Below are 6695 nucleotides of genomic sequence, written 5' to 3' on the forward strand. Positions count from 1 at the left end.
CGACTAAGAGGAGGCCGTGGGCTGGCGTCCATGACCAATCCCGTCTGGGATTTAACACAGAAATTGTCACAGGGAGCAGAACAGCTATTTCCCAATATGCCAGCCTCTAGAATGGTCCCAAAGAGGATGTAGACTTCTCCTTTTTTAGAAACCATAAGTCCACAGTTTGCATTTCAGACTTGGCCCAAATATGGCACCGTGTGCAGAGAGTCCAGAGCTGGGTACAGAGCTGGAGGTCAGAGACCGATGGCGACTACCTCTCCCCACCCGGCAGGCACCTGTGCTCATCTCCACGTCTGGCTAGATCGTGGAATCCTGTCTGGATCAATGAGGTTTAAACAAGCGCGTTCCTTTGTGGGTGCCTTTCCTTCCAGCCCTCAGTCAGAGCGAGGGTGGAAGAGGGGACGTGGCGGGGGCCGAGGGAGAGAGGGGCCGTTCTGGAGAGTGAGAACCATGACATGAAAGAAGAGACGCTGCCGGACGTGCTGTGCTTGGATTCCGTCAGGCGCCACTCCAGAGACAGTGTCCTTATTCTTGGTGCTTTTTTTTCTCTCTCATAGCTTGGTTAATGTGGCAGCCCCCCCTCCCGGCGTCTCCCCAGTAGAGCTGTCACTTGCCCTTTGTAATCAATCATCAGTTTGTGGGGAGGCATTTTGAGAGGCTTCCGTATTCCCCACTAAACTTCACTCACTGGTTCTAGCAGCCATTGTGCTGGAGAGAATGTCTTCTCTCCTCCCAGACGGATTCCCTACGTGAACAACATGGTCTGTGAGACCCCCTGCGCTTTTAAATGTCTGTCAAATACAGCCACAATAAACAGACGCATCTAAGCCTTCACCCTTCCCCACGATCCTCTTACTGCCATCTTGTGTTTCTCCAGCACCGATTTCTCTTGTCTTCGCTAGTTTGGGCCTTTCACTTAGCAGCACATTCTGACATTCACACTCTATGAAGACAGCTTCCCCTTGTCCTTCATGGTGGTTTGTCACTCTGCCCTGAGCACGAACCTGAGTTGAGTTAGCTCAGCATTTGGGCATTTCGGGCTTCTTTCCCAGTATTTCACAAGTACAAATGATGCTTCAATCACAAATCAGTAGGCTTGGGATATATCGCTTCCTATTTTTGGAGGGCATTTCCTGTGGCAAAAGCATAATTTGAATGTTATTTTGATAAGACAGCACCAGTTTCCTCTAAATACGGATTGCACGATTTTGCATTCCTACTAACAATATAAGATTATTTTTGTGTATTTGCAGATTTTTAAGAGCAGTAAGTTTGCAAGGGTTTCAGTTTCAGTTTGCATTTCTTTTTATACAAGTAAATCTGAACAGCTTCTCATATGTTGAGTATGTCACTAAATATGTTAAATATATTAGATATGTTTCATATAGTCATTTTTCTGTTACTTTTATTTAATAATTGACATCCATATATACATTTTTTAATTTAATAATTGACATCATATATATATAAAATCCATTTATGTGTAAGTATATGTACATACACTTACATACAGAACCTTTGATATATGTTACAAATATTTTCTCCTTGTTTCTCATTTCTGTTTTAATCTTTCTTATTTTTTGTGCCATAAAACATTGTGTTTCTTCTGATGTAATCCAATTTCCCATATTTTCTTGCTACTGCACCTGGAATTTGAATTATATTTTATTTTATTTTAAAATACAAACATTTCTTTTTACCTCACCAAGCTCTACTGAGATGAGGGGCCTCAGGCGGGTGGAGGTGGGAGATGAGGGGCCTCAGGCAGGTGGAGGTGGGAGATGAGGGGCCTCGGGGAGTGGAGGTGAGAGATGAGGGGTGCTGATGGGAAGCCGGTGTCTAGGGGGACAGTGGCAGGTGCAGGGCAGGAAGGGGTGAAGGCCAGGCTCTGTGACTGGGCTGAGCTGGCGGCGTCCCGGGTGACCGGGTGTCGCCTGTCCTGGGCAACAGCGTTACAGGAGAGGACCGAGGAGTGAGGGTGAGGAACTGGGTCCGAGGCCCGGTGCTGGCGTGCTGGGTGTGGGAGATCCGGGCCATCGCGCTTCCTGCGGGATTTGCAGTTTCATGGGAAGCAGAGCGGGACGTTCCCCGGGTGTCCGCGGGGTGCGGATCCCTCCTGCAGCCGCCCTGGGGTGGAGGGGTCCGGGAGCCACGTGGGACGACTCACCCTCCTGCATGCAGGACCCTGGCCTGGGCAGGGCACTGGAAGGGGAGCCCCAGGGTGAAACGACCGGCTCCCCGTGTCCCCGGGGGGCTGAAGGTCAGTGTGCTCCAGGGAAAGGTTCAGCTCGGACATCTCCACACCACGCCTAACCCACATTCACTCCAGGGAGAGCTTCCTTCCCGCCGCTGCTTCCAGACCCTTGCCCGGCGGCCTCCCACCCCGACGCCCCTCTGGCCTTTCCTGTGTCTGACCCGTCTCCATCCCGGTGTCTAGGACACGGAACAGGCCCTGGTCCCTCCACGCCCAGCTCAGGCCCCGCTGACTGTCCCCCTGGGGCCCAGAGGGTCCCGGGCAGAGGCTGGACTGAGGCGAGGCCTGGACCCCACCCTGAGTCCCCACCCCCGTGTCCGCAGGTCCTCCCCGAGATCCCGACTCACCAAGGCCCAGCAGGGGGATGGGACTGGGGACCGTGGCCAGCATGTCGCTGGCCCCCTGTCCTGGTCCTGGGGTCCCAGGACAGTCCCTGCAGGCCGGGAGGTATGCAGGAGGGACTTGGAGCCACAGCCTGGGGCCTGGGTTTGTGGTCACACAGGAGGGGAGAAGGGCAGCTCTCAGGCCCAGCCCGCCTTCCCCTTTTTGAGGCGCAGAGAGGCCTCGGCTTCCGGAAGGTGTTTCTGGGGAAGGAGTGTGATCACCAGGCTGAGTCCATGTGCAGCCGAGCCCCACAGTGTTGCCTGGGTAACACAGAGAGATAACGTGCAGGTAGAGATTCAGAGAGGTGATGAGTGGTAGGTAAGGGGTAATAGATGCGGGCACACGTAAGACAGGTGACGGGTGGCGAGGCGGGGTGATGGGTAGAAGGGCGGATAATTAATGGACTAAGACGGGTTATGACCGAGCACAGAGATAGGTGACAGGTGATAAGTGGTACAAAACCAGTAGATACAGGCGCCCACATGTAGGTGGCAGATGCAACGTGGAGACATGACACACAGACGGAGTAGAAGCAGGCAGGAAGCTCTTGGTTTAGTGTCTGGTCCTGCAGGCTGACTGCTCTCAAACCACGCATTTCCCCATTTCTGTTCCCCACATGCAAATAGGTAACATCAACATCCCCCGAGGACTTCACCTCCCCATCCTGGCGGGCGCACAGAGAGGCTCATGCTGGTTGGAGGGGCGCCCAGCCCTCCCCCACACTCTGCAGGTCAGGGCACCTGGTTGGGTAGGTGGGTAGGTGCTCCCGTCTCCGCCCTCTGCGTCCTGTGGCTCTGGCTGCGCTTGGCACACGGGCGGCCTCCTGGGGCTCCAGTGAGGCTCCCTGACCAGGGCGCAGGCCTGCTGTGCTCCCCAGACCTTGTGCTCAAACCCGGGGCAGACCCAGCCCCCGTGGTCACTGTTTGTCAAGGAGAGAATCAAGCTCTCGGTGTCGGCCCTCCCTCCTGGCGTCGAGGCCCACGTGCTTTAGGATTCTTGGCTGATCCCCCACCCTGTCCAGACCTCCAGGCTGCCCAGAGCAGCTGGCCCAGAGCACCCCTGAGAAATAAAGTTCTGACCCATGGGCTGTTCCCTGTGTCAGGGCCCAGGAGGTGACCCTGCAGATTCAGGGGCTGCGAGGTATCAGCAGAGGGCGTCCCACGTGCTGCAGGGAATCTGGGGTCTGAGGGCAGAGCCACTGCCCGAGGAGAGCCCTTCTCTTTCTAAGAGAAAACCAGCACCCTGGATTCCCAGGGCAGCAGAGGGAAGAGCTGAGGGGCTCTGTGGACACGCCGCCCTCTGCAGACTCCCAGAGCAGCAGGCAGGCAGTGGTGGATCCTGCCCACCCGTCCCTGCGCTTAGGACCCCTGCCCCGGGGGGACTGGCGGCCAGAGGGAGTGGAGGGCCCGCTCTGGGCAGACCAAACCTTGGAAGCGGGCGTGCGCTCCGTGCACCGTGCCACCAGCCCGCGATGGCTGTGTGTGTGTGCAAGGGTGTGTCCGATGGATTCTTAAGGGGAAAAACAGCCAAAAGGGGGCTTTAGATTATTTCTCAAGTTGGGAAAGCAAGAAGTGATACGGATGATTGCAACATCTGGGGGAAATAATAGCCAACATCTGTTCTAGCTTTTTTTGGTGGTGGGAGGGGAAATGAATACTGTTCCCTTATTCACTCTGTTGTCCAGTATGAGTTCTGATTCAGAGAATAACCCAACCTAATTCTCACCTTGCATTCTAATTTTGCCCCCTAGACCTTCAATGTTGATGGTCTTCCTTACAATCTAGAGAGAGTTAATAACACATATTTTCTATTCAACAAGCCATGTGAGAACATTTTATAATGTTTATTATTCCACCTGGGGGAGGGGGTCTTTGAGTTGTTCACTTTTGATTTCAAACCAGCCATCAGTCGCTAACACTTTATCCAGAAAGTTCAGCTTTTGATAATGGTTTTGTTGCTGTGTCGTACAACCTGACACCATTAGAACAAAAGTCATCAGAAATACTAAATAAAAAAAAATATTTTCTATAATTCAGAGAAATCATTCATTTTGATCATTTTATATTCAGTCGTATTGTGAGACAACATACCACTTGTTTTGAATCAATGATTTTCCGCTGATGGGGCACTGCTCGGTCTTGTGGAGGCACCGTTTAAAGTCCCACAGCACAGATGGCACCCCTTAGGAAATTAAAACCTGGACAAGTTACATAGCTCTGCATGTAAGTGAAGGTACCGTCCTAAGTATGCTTTATGTTCATATGTGTGTGTGTGTATGTGTGTGCGTGTGTGTGCATATGTAGCAGAACATGAGGCAACTCAGTTCAGCAGGATAAATGTCTCTCGTTGGTGTGTCATTGATCTGATCTCACTTCTGAGCTGCCCTCACTTCATCGCAGGCAACGTGCACACATGGTCCTTTCCGATCACGGTAAACGCTCCTGCGGCTTGAATTGCGTCTCTCTGTGCTCCTTCCGAGGTGGCGTCCAGGGTGGAGGGAGCAGGTGGCTATGAGTCCTCCCACCTGCCCCTGGGTCTGAGCTGCTGGGTCTGCAGGGTTTGTTCATCAGGTCACTAGAGGCCTCTGATGTCTGTGCCCAGTGGTCACAGGGGCATGTCTGGGAGAAATCAGCCTTGGACTCGCAGATTGTGGGAAGGGATGGAGGTGACCCCATCCAATCCCCCAGCCCAGATAGAGCACAGCAGGAGGGCGCAGGAAAGACACAGAAACAGAAGAATGAACTCAGAACAACGCAAACCATCTTATACAGCAAAACTGAAAGAAGATCCTGTCACTAACATGTTAAATGCCCAATCTAAACAGTTTCTTTAAAAAACGTATGTTTTCTAAGTAGGCAAATTACATAGATAAGCATTTCTCAGGAAAGAAAATGAAAACCATAAGTTTTTTCAGAAGTGATTGTGCAGATGAAAGATTAATTTTAAGAGCTATAGTTTTGTATTTAAAAATACATTTTGTTGTCTAATGTTTGAGGTTCATAGCTTCACTTGGCATAAGGAATATTCTTTTTGATGTTTTGCATAGCCATGTCTAAACAAAAATAAAACGAATCAATCATGGTTTCTCAGCTTGGCATTATTTAAAGGAAGATAAGAGTAGAATACTTCTACATTTACATGGTGCTACAAAGTAAAAGATACAGTTATGCCAGCCACGTTTGATTTGACAGAAAATTTCGTATCACCTAAAATGTAGATGTTTTCTAAAGAATCAAATCAGGATCTATCAAAACAGTAACTGTCTATATACTAAAAATGTATATTAGGTAAGTCATATATCAATAAAAATCATCCATACAAAAACAAGAACTTCCTATTTTTATAGTATTATTTCACTTGTTTATGTTTATAATCAACAAATTTATTGAATTACATATGTAATCTAACTGGCATTAAAATTTGGAAACTAAGAGACTCATGGTAAAGTAGGATTTAGTTAAGAGACATAAATGCTAAAAGAGTCAAAAACATTTCTGGCCAAGTAGATGATAATCGAGAATAGTTTAACCCCTATTGATAGGAGAAGAGTGGGAAAGGAACACACATCTCATGTACATGCACTGAAATCTGTTCAAAATGTCCTTCATGTTTTATGACAACACATTGAGAAACTTAGCAAATTTACAGTAGAGATGAATTGACAGATTCAAACAAGAGAAAGAGGGAATGGCCCTTGAAATCATAGAAGAATCATGAAAATGCATTTAAATTGTATAAAAGGAGCCCATTGAGCAGACAGGAGAACATTTTGGCACATAATGGTCACAAGAAAATATCTGTGACCTTGGGGACGGACTGTGGTGATGGATCCCATGTGCCCAATTCTTTAAAAAAACCGTAATTGCTCAAGGAAAAACAAAGACTTTTTCCCCTTATATTAAAGTGATTTCTGTGGAGGTACAGAATTCAGAGCTGAGTGAGGCACATCTTCCCTCCTGGGACAGTGGCAGGAAGGCCCCCACCCCACAGCTCTCCTGTTGGAGCTCCGCGGTCAGAGCAAAGCCAGTTCTCACTCGTGATGACTGAGTGCAGC

The sequence above is a fragment of the Manis javanica genome, chromosome 17 (assembly GCF_040802235.1).
Source record: "Manis javanica isolate MJ-LG chromosome 17, MJ_LKY, whole genome shotgun sequence".
NCBI classification, from domain to species: domain Eukaryota; kingdom Metazoa; phylum Chordata; class Mammalia; order Pholidota; family Manidae; genus Manis; species Manis javanica.